This window comes from Empidonax traillii, unplaced genomic scaffold, assembly GCF_003031625.1.
Source record: "Empidonax traillii isolate 1590-97213 ecotype Southwest subspecies unplaced genomic scaffold, ASM303162v1 scaffold39:size2480183, whole genome shotgun sequence".
Taxonomy (NCBI): domain Eukaryota; kingdom Metazoa; phylum Chordata; class Aves; order Passeriformes; family Tyrannidae; genus Empidonax; species Empidonax traillii.
The window spans coordinates 2,411,060-2,432,342 of NW_020955232.1; the positions used below are offsets into that span (position 1 = coordinate 2,411,060).

Here is a 21,283-nt window from a genome sequence, read left to right on the forward strand (position 1 = left end):
ATGAAGGCAGCTTATAAAAAAATTAGGAAAAGATTTTTGTCTTGAACCATCAGAAAGGTTTTCCTGTTCCAAAAGAGAGGCACCTGTATCCCACTTCCCCAAAGGAAAGGAAGCTGGAAAGGGCATCCCTGTATGTACCAGGTACAGACATCCTGGTCAGATTTTACAGTATTCAAAAGTAGCACTAGAATAAGGCCCCTGCCACTCCAAAAACTGGGCAGGGAGAAGGTGCCTCTAGCTTGACCATTGGGATTCTGACTGAATCAAGGGCTAATTTCTCTGACGATAACACTTTTCAGCCAACTATAAGCATCAGAAAAGGTATCACTTTTTCTCTTTATTCATCTGTCAGTTCTAGTCATGTGAAAATTACTTATACACACTGAGTTGATGCAGATAGGATTCAATTCTGGCAATCCCAATTGAAAAGTTCCTGTGTTTCACTTTCAGAACTGCAGACTTGTGTCCTTCCTCAGCAGACAATTTTGAGGGCTCTAATAAAATTTGTGTTACAGATGGACATGTTCTCTCATCGGACAACAGAGACACGTATTGCAGCAAAGAAACCAGATAGAACAGGATGAAACTATTCTTCAAAGACATCACACCCAATGGCCAAGGAAACTATGAGAAGAAACCAAGACATGACCTGGAGATGGCTTGGCTAAACCATCTAAAATTCAGATTCTGATAGAAGAGATAAGTCAATTTTAAGCCAACACGCACTTGGGTTTTCAAATGTGTTGCAGCACTAAATAACACTTCAAACTCCTGTAGCTGAGCCTGAAGGGATCCTTAACTTGGGCAGTTCCCCAGCTCTTAACTGAGGGTACCTGATGGACGGGCATCAGAGCAACAGAGAACTAACTCAACTCAGCCTGACTCAACTCACATCTCCACATAATTCAGGAGCAACAGCAAAACACTGCTGGTTTCTGGGACTCTCAGCTCTGGAGAGCTCAAATCCAACACTGCTCTAATCTTGTCTTCCAAATTGGAGTACTCGGGTTTTTCCTACTGGTATATAAATGGAGAACTAAATGACAACATGTGCCAGAGAGGGGAACACAGTTGGGTTTGTATGTTCCACAGTGATGGAGAAAATAACAGCAAAAAACCTACAAGAAAAATCTGTAAAACTACAATGTGATTTCAACATGGGTTCCATCGGCAGGAAACGGATCTCTGACTCAGATTTTTTTCCCCCCATTAATTAAGGAAGTAGATGTTCTCTTTTTGCAGTAGTTTCTAACCAGAAAAATCTAGAGAAAAGGATTGTCATAGTTCTGATTTTAGCAAGGAATTTTGTCTTTCCTTTCCCTTCCCCCCCCCCCCCACGTGTGTGCTGTTAATGAGCCATCAGATAAACAAAGGAGTTGGCCTGAGTCCTAAATGACCGTGACATTAATCTCCTAGCAACGAAGGGGGAGGAATTGAGGAAGAGTAGGTTGTGTGGGTGGAAGGAGGTGGGGTTTGGGGGATTGGAGCTCAGCTCTGGGGGGGTTGGAGCTCAGCTCTGGAGCCGGAGGGGAGGCGGCAGCAGAGAGGAGAGACTGCCTGGTTTCTTCTTTGTCTTTTCCTGTCGGAGGAGAGTTTTGCTGCTGTTCTCTGCCCAACTGTTGCTAGTTGTGGGCCTGGCTCACCGCAAAATCCTCACCAACTGAAAATCGTGAGTTTTTCTTCCATTGGGAGAACTTTCTGTTTCCCTCCCCTTCCCCCCTCCTCCATCACCACCTGGCGGCAACCAAGGATCCCACAGCGCCGCCTGGTGGCGGGTACTGGACATTACAAGTTCCACTCCTCCAGTGATCCAACAGCGCCACCTGGTGACTACTATAGGACATTACAAGTTCTGCACTTTTTGATAACTCAACAGCGCCACCTGATGAACGGTATAAGACATTACAAGTTTTGCATCTCCAGTGACCCGACGGCGCTCCCTGCTGACTGTGGCTGGAACTGCACCAAAGGGTGCTAAAAATCGAACTATTTGATTTTCTTTTTGCCGGTTTTATCGGTTTTGTTCTTGAAGGGGATTATTGGTGGGTATAGGGGTATTGCTTGGTTGTTTTACTTGGTTTTTTTCGTGTTCCTGTTAATACACACATACCTTTTAATAATGGGCTGTTATTTTTCCCTTTTCCATAATTTGTTTTCCTTCAATCGAAGCCTCTTAATTTCGGATTTATAATTGCTAGAAAAGGAAGTTTGGGTCTTTTTCTCCTAATCCATCCTCAGCAAAAGACCTTTGTCTCATTTAAACTGGGACAAGGATAAAGGCAACTTTGCATTAATTCTGATGTGAAAGAAAATTACAAAGTCTGTTTTCCCTTTGCATTTCACCATCTTAAACAAGTTAAAAGAAAAAAAGGGGGAAAAAAAGAGAAAACACCAGACAGAAATGGACTGGGCACGCTTAGTCTGTTTGGCAAAGAGAAGCTCTAAGCAGATACACCAATTTCAACAGGAACAATTTTTTGTACAATGTAATGCCAAGACAACAAGGCTCTGAAAAATGCAGTTCTAAACCTCTCATAATTCACCCAAATACAGCAGATTTACCACAAGGATAGTTAGTATCAGGCATCTCTCTGGCTGTGTTGAGTGCCAGTCCCCCACACCAGTGTTTGGTCCCTGCATCAATAAAATAACATGACAGATTTTTTAACGTGCAGGAAATGTATTTGCCTCAATTTTTAACTCATTTTCCCAGAAATCTGTACCATCATGTATTAGGACTGAGATGGGAAACTGAAATTAATCCAATAGTAAAATGAGACAGGACTATAAAAGCCACAGATTTCTATTAATGAGAGCTCCTGACAGATTTCCAATAAAAAACAATCATCCTCATCTGTTTGGCCATTGAAACCAACAATCAGCTTCCAATCTCAGTTCCAGCAATTGGCAGCTTAAGTTTACATTTAATTCTGGAAGATGTTTTATTGGCATTAGATACCTTTGATTATTTTTTTTTTTTAAGTGGAGCAGCAGAGATATATAAGAGAAAACAAAGGCAATGGGCATTAACCCACTCCAAAGAAAAAGTTCCCTTTCTATGATGCTGAATCATGTCAGGTGATCAGCAACAAAACCCCCCCCCCTTGCACGCACTTTGCTGTCAAATACCTTTACTGAGAGGTTTCAAAGCCTGTTTCTGAGGTACATCCTACCCCGGTCACCAACAATTTGGCAAAAGCCAAATTTCCACAGTTACAAGCAGAGGAATGACACTGCATGCACACTAATATCAAACCAGAGTTTCAATTTGAAGAGAATTGGTCCAGTCCCAAAGCACTGCAAACACCAACCAGCTGTAACCAGCCCTCTCATTTCCCAAGTTTCTGAAAACAATGCCAAGGAAAAAGAGACATTGGTCAGCATCCCAACACACAGTAACACATTCTGGCCTTGAGAGCCTTGTCTGATGTATACAATTTTTGCTAAACTCCCTCCATTCCCTATGGAACAGTTGATATTTAAACCAGTACTGGAAAGCCAATAAATCTGCTTGAAGAGCATCTGTACAACAACACAGCTTACCGACACTACTGGAATCACCAGGGCTCCTTGAGGGAAGTTTGAAACCCTCTCCTGACAGAAACAGACCCAGAACTCCCTTCCTCAAAAGCTGAGCACTGTCACTGTTTGCCCTGAAAACATGCAGGCAGATTCCTTTCCCAAGGAATGATGGAGCCCCTGGAACCACAAAAAAAAAAACCCCACACCTGGTCTGCATCAGCCATGCAAAATCCTGCAAAGGGACACAGGGCATGGTCTGACTGAGAGCAGTCTGTTATTAGAACTGAGTCATGTGCTTTGTAAACATGAAGATAACATGGACAGCAAGTGACAAAGTGGCTTCCAAATTGCAGGTGCAGAAGAAATCATTGACTTCAGATCGTTTCTCCTGGGCAAGGCACAAAGAGCCAAAAAGCTACAAAGTTCTTCCTCTGTCCCACCATCCCATCCCAAAAACCCACTTCCTTCTGCAATAGCATTTAAGCAAAAGTCAAAAAAACCAAACAGGTGAATTTAAGCCTAATTTAGAAACAAGATTTTTTTTTTTTTCTCTAAACAAGCAAATTAATCCAGCAAAGCTTAGAGCACAGTAAGGCAGGAGAGGAACAAAAATGCTGTTAACCAAAGCTCTTTGCCCTCCTTTGGAGCACAGGTAATTTGAAAAGGGGCAATTTAATGAATGATAAAACCTAAAACTGTTCCAATGAAGTGAAAAATTAACTTAATGGGATGTCCAACCAAGTAATACAATGACTTTCAGCGCACACTGGCACATTTTTTTAACAAGGAAAACAGCTTTTGCTGGGGTTTTATGCCTTTTTTTTTTATATGTGCACAACTGACATTCCACAGGATTTGGTGGAAAGCTCTGTTCTTAGTTAAGGATCTATTACCATTTCAGTATAAACTGTGACAGTGACACACTGAGAATCAGCTGCTGAAGTAACATTAAACTAAGACTCAGTAAGCAGACGAAAATGTTAAAGAAAAAAATTTAATTTATAATTTATTAGAATGTCAACTTCTTGTTTCTTCTATGAAATGTTTCAAAATGCACAGCAAAGGGAAAGGTTTCACTGCAGCTAAAGATCAACATTAAATTTTAACTATAGAAGTGCAAAACAAAAGCAGAGCTAGAAAGAAAAACAGGCACTTGGTCAACTATGTTTGGCAAACTGAGTTCCTCAATGTTCTTTCTTTTAATTGTTATTCAAACTACCAAACTAATATTGCATTTGTAATATCAAATTACTCAGAATTACTTATTTTTGGAAGCCTGCTGAAGTAACATTTCCCTTTATAGTTTTAACTCAGTATGAACATACAATGACAGATTTGGTTGTTTCGACTAAGTCATATTAAATTGAAATGGAACATGACCAGATTTTTGGCACAGTATTTTAGGTTTTACACTTCAGCACAATAAACTGACAAAGACCAGAGACAGAAGTTTTCACTGAACTGCTTGTTAAGAGAATCAGACACAGAAAGATTCTGTTTAGTTCTTTTCAATGAAAAAGAATTTCCAGTGGGTTTTGCGGGGTTGGGATTGTTTTCTTAAAGGCAATCTCCTAAAAGCATAAAATATTTATTTTGTTCTTTATCTTTTTCTGTATAAGAAACATAAAAAGATTCTGAAATTCCACTCTCCTCAAGAAGAACCTTTTCTACCCTTAAAAAACAATTTAATCTTCTTCCCAGGCAGGAAAAAAAACAGCATCTGAAGAACAAAACACAGAACGATAACATGACAACAACAGAAGATTTCTGGAAAGGCAGTTTAGTTGTTTTAAATATTTCTGTATGATTAGAAAGGCCATGGAATGTCTGTAATACTCTTTTCCCTTATGTCTAAAGTGAGTCTCAAACATTTTTGTATATTTGAGCTCTACTACTGTTTTAACTCCTCCATCTCTGGTTAACAGAACTCCTTTTTGTTTCTGAACTCCTTTTTGTTCTGAAGTCCAAGAGCAGCTCAGCTCCTGGGAGGAGTCACCCTTCGAGAAAGTTCAGCAAATAACAATAATCACTGCAGCACATCCAGACTTCCCAGGACACAGCAACATGGAGTCCTTAAGTTTAATTTGGCTGTATGAACTCCCAAGTTTGCATGAGAAAGCTACAAATTGCTTAACATCCCTTTCTCCTCAAAATACGCATCACCTCCCTGGGAGCATTCCTGAGCTCTCCTTCACCAGACCAGAGGAAAACATTGCCACTCAAATTTGGTGTCCCAACTAGGAAGTTCTGAGAGTTAAGTTTCACAACAGCACTTTCTCCTGCAGAAAAAAAAAGCCCCTTCAAGCTCCAGTCCAGGTAGTTACACTTGTTTGTTCCTATCTCCACACCTATATCCTCCCTCTCCATTGCTGACTACATTAACTAATCCATATGGTCCGGAATCTCCTACTCACATTAGTCACAAAAACAAATTCTCCACATTTCTAGGCAATTAAGGCACATTTAGTGCTTTGTACCACTGATTAAAATGTTTTGAAGGGCAGTCACATATCTTTAGTGATTCAAAGGTATACCCGAGACTGTTTCTCCAGTAAAGTGCCTGCTTAATGTTTTATGTACAAAGTAAACGGAGGAAATCTGAAGTGTAAGTGAAAGCAATAAACAATCTCAGCCTCTGAGGTTCCCTTCGTTTAGAGAACTCTTATTTGTGTACAGATAGAATCAACAAATCCAATTGCTTTTCACCAAAGCAAATGTCCCCATTAACCACTTGAAGCAGAAGAACAACTTATTTGTAAGAAAACATTTTAAGTGTTCATAAGTGTCTCGACAATTCTAAAGACAATTGATACGTCTCTTTTGAAGCAACTGCAAAATTAGCAATTAATTCAATCAAGCCGTAATTTGAAGAGGGAAGAAAAAAAGAGGAAGAAAACTGTCTCAGATTCCAGTTAATAGAGTTCTTTGGATTTTAATGAAGAAAGGTTTTTTCCTCCCAAAGCTAACGATATGGCATCATAACAACTCATCTTCTAAGTTTCACTTCTACTTTAAAGATACAATTATGGGTTCAAGGAGATAACATTATTCTTACTTTTGAAAAAAAAAAATAATCATTTGGCACACATTTCTAGGTAGCACAGATTCTATTCTACCTCTCACAGATTTATTTTAGCACTGCCAAGACTCGACTTCATTGAGAGTCAAATCCAACCTGTGCCTCAAACAGAAGGTACTACAGCAGAGAAAGTACATGAGGAAGAAGGGAAAACGGAGAGTTAACTAGAAAAACAGAATAAATTATCTTGAGCTCTTCTTAATGGCAAGTACATCCCCACACAAGCTCCATTTGTACTGCTGCTGGCCCTCAGGGATGTCCTTTAACTGCTCTGCTGTTCCACATTACAGCACAAGGTTGACCACAGGGTACAACCAGAGCAAAACATGCTTGGCTCTCCACTCAGCTGCCACTCCGGGTTTTTTTTTTGGCACAAAGGCTAATGATTTGTAGCATAAATATGGAATTAAAATAAAGTAAAAAAATGTAGTGACTCTAAAATTCTTATTTATGCTTAGCATTCTCAAAACAATCAAAGCACGCTTTGCCATGCCCTGTTCTTGACTGTCTCCTCAGATAAAACCAAAAAAACCAACCTTTTGGTATTAAGATACAGAAGAGATCAATTCCTTCTTGCAGCATGCCTTGCTATGCCTCATCCCATGGGAAAAGCAGGATAAAAGGGAGAGATAGGCCACATATTTCAATCATGCTGCAACAAAAAAGAATTCTAATTTGGCTTGAACTCACTTGCACAAAATGAAACCGTTCATAAGGCAACAAGAAGGACTTTAACATACAACTCAAGAAGCATGGAATGTATCTGCAAAGCTATGAAATATTCTGTGTCCCATGTTTCTACAATATAAGAAAACAAAGAGCTCTTAAGGTCTTCACAGATCAGAGATTAAAAGGAAAGAAAAAGAGCCACACAAACTTCTAAAGCAGCTTTCAGGCATTTACCAGCAGTAGCACAGAAGTAGTGAAGTTGGAAATGATCAAAAAGGATTTTAAAAAATGGCTCTTACTGCTCTCACACTAACATAGATATCAGCACAATCTTTACAATTAGAGAAGCAAATGTTTTTTTCTCAATTTGCAATTTAGTGAATGTAATTATATATTAATGATGATGTTGAAAGGAAATTATTGTGGCATACAATTTCATACCTATTGCCCTTAAGACTTCAAGCACAAAATGTAAACACATTTAATAATGTAATGTTTCATCTTGCTGCAGCAGCAGCAAAAGCTATTTTAACTGTTTTTCCCAATCATGAACTTAATTTGAAGAAAAAAACAACAGCTAAAGGGTAAAATAACGCCGTGAAATGAATAAAAACTTCTCATAGAGAGTCGTAAGTAGGGTTGTTTTTCCTATAGTTTCCATTTGTCAGTGGAGTCAGAACAATCACTGTGGCAATCTGGGGCTGGGCAGAGAGGACAGCGTGAATAGAGGGGGCAAGAGGGGGAGTGGGGTTGAAATCAAATGAATCTAAAGAACAGAATCACAACAGAATGCCAATTATTAATTCTAATCACGGGGGTTAGAACTGTAAGATTTTCAAGTCATTTGGATAGTTGTAAATAGTAACAAAGGAAAAGTTAATATCTGAAAACCACAGACTGAAATACAAAGACAAGCTCACTGGAAACAAACTCTGAACAGACATATGTGGTATCTTTTTGAAAGATATTCAGAGGATCATTAAAAACCCTGAAAACTCTTCCAGGCCAGTTACTGGGATTACACAAAGCTGGGAAAGCATCCTGACAGCCAGAAAAACAAAGGTAATAAATGAAACTTGCAGAAGATCAGGCAGAAGTTTCCCTTTCTAACATTCATGTCAGTGAATAAAAGCTCGTTCCGAGATTTGCTCCTCACCAAGCTGAGGGCCAGCAGGGATGGCCGGTTACAACAGAAGGATCTGAAGTAAATATTTATCTCCTTAGCTTTCAAATTAGGCAACAATATTTATGCAAATAAACAGCCTAAGTTAGTAATACCCGCCATAATTTTACTGAACCTCTGCTGGTTCCATTCCCTGAGGTCACACTCAAGATATTTGAAGATACCTGGACCAGCCTAGAAACAGGTATCATCAGCTTCTTCTCAAGGAAGGAGTGGGACACAGGGACAAGACACAAAAATCCTCCAAATACTAAAAACAAATACAATTCACATGTATCCAAGACACCCTTCTGGCATAACTTGTACCCACATGGAAATTACTAACACAGAGACATCATTTTTCCAGATAGCCGGGGCTCCTCTCTGACAGGAGAGCTCAAACTCTAACCAAGGTTGGGTACTCACAATATACACACACTTGACTGTTTTACAGATAGCACTAAATTGATTGTCTTGTTCTTTTGACACCTGTCTGAGATAATCCTTTCAGAATATTAATTTACCTAAGCTCTTGTATCCTTTTCAACACCTTTATTGATCACCTTGTTTTCCCAGATCCTTATCGACCGAAAATATTAGCCCGAAGTAAAACAAAACCCCTAATCTTGAGAAGAGGAAATGCTATTAATGGCTGGCTACAGGTCCTTGGGAGAGTTTAGACCATATTTTCAACTACTTTTATATAAAGTGATTTGACATCCCATATATTATTCTTATTTAATTCTGATTACAATCACACACCTCTTCAATCTCACAGCAGGAACAGCGACTTTAAACTGCAACTTCAAGCCACAGCAGAAGTTATTTTATCTGTGGTTGTTTGGTTTTGTTTTTTTTTTAATATCAAGCCAATAACATCAGTCACAGGTAAATTTATGATAACAATTTTAGAAAGAATGAAAAGCATACTGCTCCTATGTTCAGTTGGAATACTAAGTTATTCTTTCAGACAGAAAATTGAGGTTAAGCCTGTTGCTTCAATTAATTAAAAACTATCCAAACTCAATCAAAGATTTCAAAGCTTTTCACGTCTCACCTCTGCCAGAAGCAAAACATAAAGCATCCAAGTTTCAGCAAGTGTGAGAGGTTAAAAACTTTAGTGAAGTACAGAAAACACATGGCTGATAAATGATTATATTTATCATGAAAATCAATAGCGGAACAAATAAAGTAGAATATGCCTCAGGAAAATGCTTGTGCTGTCAGCAGCCACAGATTCCTACAAGGCATTTGTATTAAGATGGCACAAAAGGCATCAGCTGCCACTGGGGCTCCTTTCGTGGTAAATACATCAAGTACATAATACACCTGAGGTAAGACTAAAGTCCTCCAGAAACCAGACCAAAACAAGGCCTGAATTTTACACATTGAGGCACAAAGACTAAGCAATCTGGCTAGGGACACCCAAAAACCTCTAATCCAGCTCCAGTGTAAGAAAATGAAACCCCATACTGATTTAATAGATGGTTAAAGCCGTCAACCCTAAGCACTGTCTCCTAATTCTTTTGTTCCCTCAGTGTTAAAGCAGCCAAATATCAGTATGCAACACCATTTTTGAGTGCCATACTAATTAGTTAATCCTAAAACATGAGTTTAAATCCTAGCTTTTTGCTTGGTTTAGCCTCGCATTTAGCTGCTACACCGTTTCCCACCGAGTTCATTCCCCATTCAGAGCCCGTTGCTCGATTCCTGGTTTTAACAAATCCAGGAGCACATGAGCTCACTATCCCGAACCCCCAGCCTCTGTGTCAGGCCTCCCCACTCAAGGAAACACATTTCCCACTCAGCTGTCCATGAGCTGGCAAGTGAACTTCACTCCAGGAAAGCGAATTACACGCGTCCCCAGACACATGTAAATAAACCGAAGAAATTTCAGATTTGCAGAGCCGTCTTCAAACCCTCTCCCCCAGCTCAGGGAGGATTAAAAAGGACTTCAAAGAAGCCCAAGTCCCAATTAAAACACTGTGACCACCCCGGGGACGCAAAAATATTCCTCTGATTAGCGAGATGCGCTCTTTGAACTGTTTAGCTAAAAAAAGCTTTCAGAACTTTAAACAAATGCAGTAATTCTCTCTCATACTTTTTTTTTTTTTTTGAAAGTTTCTAAAAATTTAATATTCAAAGTGAAGGACAAATAGCATTTCAAACCCAAAGTTTTATGGAAGCCCATTAGCACATCAGCTCTAGGCCTCTCTACTGACATGAGACACACCAAGACCTCAGTGCTGCAGTCCCAGTTCAAACCCGATGACAGGAGTCATCAGAACAGAAGAGCCCAGAGTGTCACTGTTGCTACAGAGGTGATGGCACTCCTGTGTTACAAAGAGACCATACAAAATCCCATCCTCACCAGCCCTCAGAACCGCTCTCCCTCAAGGGCAGAGCACATCAATCCCACCTCATTTTGAAATTCTGCTTTATTTCCTTAACATCCAAATCTCCCAAGCCACACAAGAAGTGTCTCATATTCAAGTTCTTTGACACACGGTGATAATACAACAGTTGCCCTCAGACTTAGCAATTACCACAGACCTAAATAAAAGCCCTTCTTATGCTTCCCACACACAAAAAAAAAAAAACACAAAAAACCAAACAAAACTCACACAAAAAAAAAAAACAACCCTCACTCCATCCCCTCAGACTCTCATTCCCCAATTACTGTTGAATTAATACTCCAAAAGTTTTAACATCAAGAAGAACGATGAACATTAAGAACAAATGCTGGGAAAAAAAAAAATGAGTCTTGGAGAGTGCCAAAGCCGTCAGAGCTAAGTGGGCATAATAAACCTGCCTGTGAAAGCCAAACCCCAATCACCATCATCCATAAGGAATGAATAATTCATGGCTGAAGGAGAATTTAAGACTTCTTCACAGAAAGTGGAACTGCTAAAGTGTAATTGCATTAAAGATGTAAACAGTGGCATTTCAGCAATCACTCCTCTTTTGCCAGCTCACTCTCAAAAACCCCTGCTCAGCTCAGCTGTCTCCTCCAGCACCCAGTTCAGAGCAGCCAGAAGCAATTATGGCTTCCCTGTGTCTTTGTGTCTTTGCCACAGGCTCCTGTGAGTGGCATTAAGGTAAGGAGTGCCCTGGTGTCACAGGCACTGGGACACCACCCCGACTTGCTCTGGTCATCTTTAATACTTGAAGCTACCAGAGAAGGCACTAAGAAGATTACATGATAAATTCGATATCAACATTTGAAATGTATCCACAGAAGAGAAAGAGATTCTTATCTGTCAGTGAAAAGAAACAAAACACCCCGTTTTTCACTCCACTTTGACATCCTTCCTTGCATTCACACTGACCTTCAAGATCTTATTTCATCATGCTCTACAATGCAGGACTACCCACAACCAGTTACTTTTCCTTTAGTGAATGGATGGTACAGAACCATCCAGAAAAGAATTAAAAATCAGTCTTCTAGAAGCCTTCAAAGCTTCCACCCTCCTAGAGATCTTCTGGCTTCTCCAGGATCTGCAGCTTTCAGATTCTGCTCGCTGCTACTGTGACTGCAGTTTTGTACAACAGCTCCACAATTGAGGAAAAGGTGCATCAGATATTCCCAACTCTTCAGATTCCACTTGAGCTTGACTGGGAAGATAATGCAAAGCATTTAAAGCCCAAGTGTAGAGGGAGTCCTGTTTACACAATAACTATGATGCTAAACGTGTCTGTGGACAAGAGTTTCAGGAAGCACAAATGAAAGCCACAGTCATTATACCATAAAATAATTTTAAGTTAACTCAGTCACCTACTTTCCTCCAAAGCTGGTCTGAATTCAAGTTTTCCTGTTACATACCAAGGAAATTTTTAATTTGCTTCCCTCGTTCTGGTTTATAACCTGAGCATATGCCAGCTAAAAGCATTCTCCAACCTCAGCTCAACTCTCCTTCCTCTGCTGAGCCACAGCTTCTCTCCTAAGACTCCCCACCTCAGAAGCATCACAGAGAAACAGAGCCAGAATTCCGCATTTCTTGCAGAATTCGATACCAGCAGTATGTTCAGCACTTAACCTGCGCAAAGACAGGATTAAAATGAAAGCACAAAGGCATATGGAAAACAAGTCTCTCTGCTTGACAGTAACTTTGCAAATGCTTACAGAACACTCGGCCACATGCTGAGCATTTACTCTTTGCAGAGCCAGGTATCAAGACCAGGATTTCTGAATTGCCTGAACGAGCATCCTGCACCGGCTCAAAGAGCTGCAGTCAGACAAGCCTTCCACTGGCACTCCTTTTCCCACAGAGGACTTCCAAAAAATCCTGAAGGGACGGGCACAATTACTGCAGTGAGAGATTCCAGTGTATCCTACAAAGAAACTTTCTGCTGCCAACCCAGGGAACTGCACAAACAATCACAAATCCCACCGCGGTCTGAAAAACTATCCATTTTTTATCAGGTATAAAATAAATGCTCCAATATCCAGCTCCTCAGAAAGGAGAAACGAGAGCTGCCTACTGATTTGGTGTCAGGGCCACCTCAGGAAAGAGGGAGAGAACAAAACAGTTGAAGCAAATGCTGCCTCCCCACATCCTCTCTTCAGAAAGCACAAAGGCTTTAAATGCATGAACCCAGCTCAACAGTGCAGTTACTCTCTGAAAGGCCGTCAATTACCTAAATTGGGCTGTGTGGCAGAGAGGCATGAAAATGAGACAGGGTCAAACCAGCTCTGGAATTAATTGAGGGGGGAGAGGGTATATTTCAAAAGAGGGAGAGTTTTCCTTCTCGCCTTCCTTCCTCCTCCCTCACTCTCCAGCAATCGCCATGGCCCAAAGAGACAGCAGAAGATTTCATTAATAAATTTATTTCAACTTTCTTTTCAATGGTGCTAAGAATGTATGCAAATCCATTCATAATTAGGTTTAAAAATTCCATTTCATGGGATAATCAGACTTCAAAAAACTCAATTTTAGTTTTAATCAGATTTTAACAAGGATATTAAGTCCATTTCGTTCAGAAGAGGGAGAAACGGTGAATTTAACACAAAATGTATTCAAGCTTAGCCCTGGGAGATAATTAAATAAAATTAATTTGGCAAGGGTTGTCTGTAAATGGAAACGCTCCAGACAGCAGAGCACGTTCCTGAAGGAAACAAAAGCAGTTCATTACTGTACAAACAGATACAAAGCTTATTGTTCAGAGAGAAGAGAACTGCAGCTCTTCCACGACAGCAGGACAACCTGAGCCCTCGAGCTGCCTCTGACAAATGCAGCAGTGTGTGCAGGAGGAGAAGGTAGTTATTTCCTTCTCCTTTCAGCTAAGTCCCTACACTCCCCCAGCGCAGCAAGGGGGGAAAATGCAGGGGGACAGCATACACAAACCTAACAGTTCCAAATTACCAAGCACTGAAAACGGTGAGAAATAACCTAGTGAGAGACAGCTCCTTCAAACTCTGAAAACCCAGGTACAATTGGAGGCTGTCAGCAAGATTCTTGTCAGATACAATTCCACCTAATTCCATGTAGTTATTTAATCCCACCATAGAACTGACTCCCAACTTAATACCAAAAGCCTCCCATTCTCCCTGACAAAAGCCATGGACTGCCACAGATGCTAAAACTTTGTTAACTGTCCTTATGATGTTTCAGTTCTGAAGGGCCAAATTTTTATTTGGCAACCCTCACAACCTTAGACACAAAAATGCAGTTCTTTTAACAGTGATTAGTAACAGATGTGTCTGACACTTAGTTACTAAAATCACACCATGGAAGTCACTTCTAGCAAACACTTCATTTATATACGTCCTGAAAACCTCAAACAGAATATCTGACTCTACAGCAAAGTTAAGAGTTTACTTAAAGTTTCCCCCAAAATTGGACACTGTTAAGGTTCAGTTTGACAGTCTTGGGCCATCTTATCCAGACCAGGCTTTTGCCATGAAAAGCTGAACCAGCTGACCCTCAAGGTCCCTGCCAACCCTACTGACCTGGACACTGAAAAGAACAGAACAGGATACAAAAATCAGATGGATATCTCAGGGAAAAAAAACTATTTTAACTATCTAACTACAGTGAAAAGACATTGAGAAACAGCATGTTTATCTTTAGCAGCTGCCATAAGCCACAAAGACAGGAGCACACACATTTCCAAGACCTATGTCTACCCAGTTAGAAAAAAAAACTAATCAGACCATTTTTTTTTTCACTCTTCCTCTCTACCAGCCTTGCAAATATATCAGTTATTACAAAGTGCCAATTGCATTTCCCCTTGCCAGCTACTTGCAGACAGGTGAGCCAAGAGGTGTTGTGTGACCTTGACAAGCGGGCCAGCTCTCCAGAAGGCAGGTGATGTCTTTGCCAAAGTCACACTGGAAACCATCAGGCCTAAATGAAAGGCTTGTCACAAAATAGGCTTGATGCCATCAACCTTGGCTGCTGCATTTGCAGAAAACCACCTGAAGCCACGAAGCTTTATCTCTGGGAATACAAAGAGCACAGAATTGGAAACGATAGTTTCAAACACACTGGCAGAACTGAGGAAAACAAAATTCATAACTAGGTCAAAGCATCATCTTCTGAAGGGAGACAATAGCAGAGCTGTGAAGGATCCCTGAAAGCTGTCCCAGCTAACTTCTCTGAGGATACTGATACTGAACATATTCTCAGTCAAATCCAGACACCCTATTTCTGTCCTATAGAAAAGTTAGCAAGACTTCAAGCCATTACTGAAGAGCTCGATGTGTGTCACAGCAAGAGGATGATTGTTTCATTGAAACAGAAAATAAATCAACTTGGTCAGCAGGGAATAACTCAAAAAAAACCAGAATTTCATATTCCTTCCTACCCAAAAGATTAATCTTCCCTTTCACTACACTGTTCATATCTGAGCATCTCTGGAAATGAGTTTAAATGCATAATGAGAATTCAAAAGCAATTCCAACAGGAACAACTTGTGCCAGAAAATGGTTCCTGCAATAGTTGCCCATTGCTCCCTGCAAAGAAGCGCAGCAATTGTTAACTCTGCTGACAGGAGAGTTGAGAATAATGCAGAGAAAGGGAGTCAGTAAGGATTGAGTCCAAGTGGTACTAGAAAAGGAGAGAAGAGATGCTCGAAATCTCAAGTAAATACATTTCTAAAATAGCCAAAACTGTACCCACATTGCAAGGTTAGGCTCTCTGACAGATCTGTTTCTGCTTTAAGCAAGAAGCAACAAAAGTTGAGAGCAGCTTCACTGTGCAGAGGTTTCAAACACACTAATTCAGAATGTGTCATCCTCTTACAACAATGTCATTCTGCAAGACATGGCTTCATTAGAAAAAGAACACTTTGCTGCCACACAATGACCAAAATACGTGCAGAACATTTATTTTAAAAAACAAGCTTTGCCAATGCACTCCCAGATTTTTACTTCAGAAGGTTCCCTACACCTCCACCTCTTAACTGCCTTGGCTATGTGGAATACTTGGCATGTTTGATCTCCTTTCTGCTGAGAAGGCCTGGCTGCATTTCCTGCAAGTTGTTCTAACCCCATTGAAAGCTTCATTGGAAAACAGGAGCCCTGAGCTCTTATTTCAGGTGTCCAGGTCAGCACTTTAAAAACCATCTCCAGACAGTGATTCTGGGTGGCCAATAAATACACTCTCAGCCCTCAACACCTCCCACCTTAGCCTTCAAAATGGGAAATTTTCCAATTATCCCAGGCCCAGTGTTATTGCCAGCCTGATGCAGTGTCTGCCCTCACTCAGGCAGCTCACTTCAGGCTGGTGTTTTTAGGTTAAGACAAAAAAACAATTTTTATTTTGTCTCAAACAGAAAAAAAGGCAGCATTTATATAAACAGTGGCAATTTAGGAAACTCACTTCTCTCTAATACTTTGCAACTTTGTTAAGCATTGTTTGAAATAAGAAACATCATAGCTGAAAGCAAAATATTTTTCTATTTACTCTGTGCACATCACACATAATAGGCTCCAGTCTGTGAGAGTTTTTACTTTTTAAAGGGATGAGGGGCACCAACTAAAAATCTTTATGCTTATGTAAAATTCATACTGTGGAGAGTTAAACTTCCATTCCAAAGAAGTCTCCTTCACGTCTTTGCACATTAGTCTGGATTTTCCTATCTATCCCAGGATCCCACTGACACAGGACCAGAGATGGATAAGTAAATAATCCAATCCACCATGCTAATTTCCATGCTGTAAGTTATTTTAAAATATAAACAACACTTACGTAATCACAGTTAGTTCAAGAGAACCTTGAGGCACTTATCACATTAATCTTTTAACTCACTAACATTTCGAGTTCACTGTGCCCTTTAAGAAATGTTGGAAAACACTGAAGAGCCCTTGTCTCCAAGCAGTGCATGGACAAAGGTATATTTACAAGCATATTCCCTCTAGTAAAGTAGCTTGTGAGGAAAGAGAATAGAGCCCAGGTAAATACGTGTTTTGGTCAAAAATATTCACTTGCAAAGAAGTCCCAAGGGAGGAAAGACTGGAGTTTAAGGACAAAGCTTACATAATAATAACACAGGGCATGTAAGCGAGCTTGTCAGAGCAGGAGCATTTAAACGACACTAAAAAACTGAAGCAGTTTAAGGTTCATACATTTCCAATTTTCTCCTGCTGCTGGACGTAAAGCACAACTAAAACTGAAAATCAGACCCCTCCTGGCTGATCCAGTGCAGAACTTCCTCCTGCACCAATGACAAAAGAAAACCAGATGATTAAAGCAGCCCCTTCCCATCAGAAGGATGAATCCGTGCTCCAGGGTGAAGCACTGATGAGGTTAAGCACTAACCAGGAGTGAGTCATTTCCAAAACACCATCAAGATAACCCGCACCAAACACACTCAGAAAAGCTTCTCAGATGATACAAATCATATTTTGGTCTTATCTGCACCGACAGATAAGCTCTTCTTAATAGTTCAGCGCATTTTTCAGCAAACTGCTTATTTCTCAACACAAACAAAGGTCAGCTGCTCTCACGCTTCAGGTCCCCGTCCACAGCTGTTGTTCTGCGTGGGCAGGAAGATGCACACGGTCTGCTTTTACTCATTAACCCCCCTATTCCCCTTCCCCACCTCCAGTGTTCAGAACCTTGGTATTAAATAAAGCCTGCAATTCCAAACTGAAATGCACCGTTCCCCTCTTCCTCCTCTTGAGCCCGTTCCCTTGCTTACAGATTGGCACATACACATTCAGGGTAAAGTGGGACTCAAAAGGACCTTCTAGCTCAGCTCCCAGTTCCACAGAGCACTGTGCTTTGTTTCCTTGAATTTTGTCCCACTTCTGCACTGTAATCCTTAGGGTCACTTGGATCTGCATATCCAGCTTTTGTGTATTTATGAATCCTCTGAACTTGGCATCATTAACCAAGTTTTATCAGCGCACACCAAATTTTTGCACCAAAACCATTAATAGAAATACTAAATAAAGCAGATCCCGAGGCTAATCTTTGAGGAATTCTACTTATCCTTGCATTTTTCCTTCCAACAATACTAAATCTATCCCTGTTTAAACAATTCCTTATACATCCTACAATTCTATTAATTTCCTTCTTCTCCCACATGATTTATACTTTCCCAAGTGGTTCTCTTGTTTCAATGAAGTTCAAATAAATAAGATTTACTGTGATTTACTCCATAAGATAATCAATTCTCTAGACAAAGAAAGCTGTTACGTTAATCTGGCACAATCCATCTTGGTATTTCTTGATCCAATGGAGAAGGGAGATTTCCCTGACCTGTAGCTAAAAGCCAGGCCCACAAGTACAAGGGAATAGCCCATGCAAGAGTTTGAACCCTTACATATTTGCATTTTGGTTCGCTTCTGTTCAGAGAAGACCTGTCCATTTTGAGAAAGGCTTTTGAAAAAGCATTGCTATGCTAAAACAAAAACCTCCCCAGTAACTATGTACAGGATGTGCATTTTTGTTTCAAAGCTTCCTTGCAAACCCAAAACTTTGGGGCTAAATGAGGTACAGTGCACCGAACGTCTAAGGGAGAGGGGAGGCAGAACGTGCTGACAGCCCCAGCAGGAAACTGAGAGCTGAAATACTGAAAGATGCTAAAATGGAAATGGAAAGGTAAAATTAAAAATGAGCTGGAGATTATAGTGGTTATTGGGTTTGTGGAAATGATCAAATGAGAGGCTGAATAAAAATCAAGCACAAGCATTTGAGCTGTCTGACAGGAGCAAACCATCCCCTTGCTGATTGCTCTCTGCTATTTAAATGATAATTTCACTTTAAGGCAAACAGGGCTGCTTAATGCAAGGAAAGTGGCTCTTTATAAAAGTGTCTGTATTTTTGAAAGCTTCTCCTTCACAGCAGAGTGAGCACCCAAGTTCAAGCCATTTACACATAACATGGGTCACTACACGCTGGAAGGAAACAAGTAACTTCTACCCAACTGTGTTCCAACAGTGTCTCAAACTATACTTGCAAGAAATATGGCAGCAACTCAAAATGAAGTGTCTGACTGGCAAGTCCCCCGTGGCAAATGAATCACTTGCTATGCAGTAGACAACACCAGCACACATTTCTAAAACCACTCCTGATCCTAGTGGAAAAAGAGCCTTGAGTTTACTGGTTTGGGGAGTGCACCCTATATTAAAGCTGGGGTAATGCTCTATATTCTAATAAAAAGAGTAAATGGAAAAAGAAGCGATAATTTTCAGTAAAAAGTGGCTGCCTATTGGCATCTTCGCTTCCAAAATAAAGTTCTTATACCCCTAGTAAGAAAGGTCCATCTTCTCTTTGATGTCATTATGCTCCACCCAACTCCTGCAGTCAAACTACCGAAGTTCCCCAAATCATCCTCCACCAAAGCTGGACGGTGTGCTAAGCTATTGTTCAACACGATTTTCTGCCTCCAGAATCATGGATCTGTGATCCTGGGAAGACAATCTCTTGAACTGTTCCCAGAGCTTTGAAATGCAAAGCAAGGACAGAGATATTTTTGATCTGAGCTTGCTTACTTCTTGCTCTGATTCTCTGATTATACATTACAGCCTCAGTCTGCCCCGCTGTCAGGTGCTCATCCCTTATGTTTTTTTACACCCTTCCTATCTCTCCTTTAGCCTCCAGACTTATTACTCTGATGTATTCACAAGGAAATAAAAGCATTAATGACAAAGGAGAAAGAACACTAATAATTTTGAACATCAGAGATAAGCACAGCGTCTTTTAGAGAAAATTAATATGGGATGGGAAAACGTGGCAGGAAGTTTTGCCCAGCATTTCAGTGAAGAACTGTCAGACACAGACCTGCAATATTTTAAGGCATCTATGAAAAGAGGCCCAGATGGTTGCCATATTAAAATTAAGAGGATCAACCCCATGAGAATAGGAGAAAACTAAGCTCTGGCTAAAGCACAGATTTGACATCACACTTCCAAACATCGCATTTAAATGCGTTACTCTCAATACCTAAACACGGCCTGAAGTCTCCCAAATCTGCATCTGGTTACCCTGAAGCCTGGAGCTTCACAATTTGAGATTACAAGGGAGCATTTTCTCCCTGCCAGGCATGATATACATTCTGTCAACGAAAGCTAAAACCTAGGGCAGCATGGAAAGTGAAGAATAATGTACATTTTAAAATAAGATAACAGAATAAAGAACAGAAAAACTTAGAGTAATACTCCAGCATATGCTGCATGTCACGTTCAATAGGTGACAGCTTCCTCCAAGACTTCTCCACGTGAAGAACAGTGGCTCTAGCACATGTAAAATTAGTGCAAGACAACCACAAACGGTTTTCTCTTTAAACTTGTACTTCACTCTCTCTAAAACCAAAGATCCCCTTTGGAACTGTTCAGGTATTTCTCCTTCAAGAAGATTTTAAATGCTGCTAAGGCAGTGCTTTCATCTTTCATACATAAATAAGTCCTGCAAATACTGAGCATATAAACTTTATTCCTGTATAAACAATGATCACCCTCATCATCCCTTCCAAACCTGGCTGCTCGTTGGAACCACACGAGTATTTATGCACCCACAGAGGAAACCTGATGAAGGAAGGGAAGGCTGCTTCCCATTCTAGATTGCTTTTTGCTCTGCAGGGCCACCTCTTTCAGCTGCAGAGCTCACAGAACCATAAGGTACCATTTCTCAAATCTTCAGGTTCAGTGGAGTCCAAGCACTAAAATGCAATACTGTGCTTACAGAGGACCACGGCCGATAATCTGTCCATGAGGTAGGCTGACAACCTCATAACTATAAAAGTTTCTCTAATAAGCATAGTGGGTTTTTTTGGTGTTGCTTTGGTTTTTGTTGTTTGTTGTGGCGTTTTTAAATTAGTGTTTTCCCCTACATAGTTTCTATCTCCCTATTAGGTGCCCTGGGAATTCCCACTGTGAGGAGATGGTTTGTTTTACACCGGGATTCTCGTAAACAGCAGACATGCAATTTTCAGTCTGTTCACAGATCATAAATTACAACTATTTATAAAAAACTTAGGCATAAAACATGAAGTTTCAATATCCTCCAACTATTCTAATCCTAACTTTATCCTCCACTTAAGAGACACAGCTCTAAGCTGGGGGCCACCAGTAGCCAACTCAGACAAACCCAACCCCTCAATGCCCCCCAAAATAGAAATCAGCACTTTAGTTCAGGTCAGTGGTACAGTTACAGAGGGCAGCCAGCATCAAATGCTTTTAATTAGATTGATTTCTTGCTTGGTGACAAGAGACCACAGGGTTACAATAGGCTATCCAGTAAAAATACTATGGTGAGATCATGCCAGAAATACGGCATAACTGGAACTAGCAACAGTAACCCCCAGTCTTGTCTTGATTGGTTGCTGTTAATTAAGTATCCAGAATAACATGAGTAATTCAAATTATTTCAACATGCACTGCTTTGTATATCTGTCAACAGATT

General features: G+C 40.4%; 1 protein-coding gene across 1 annotated transcript in view; it reads right to left on the reverse strand.

The window, feature by feature from the left end:
- Positions 1-21,283, reverse strand: part of MAD1L1 (mitotic arrest deficient 1 like 1) — a 344,432-nt gene that overhangs the window by 309,206 nt on the left and 13,943 nt on the right. The window lies entirely within an intron of this gene.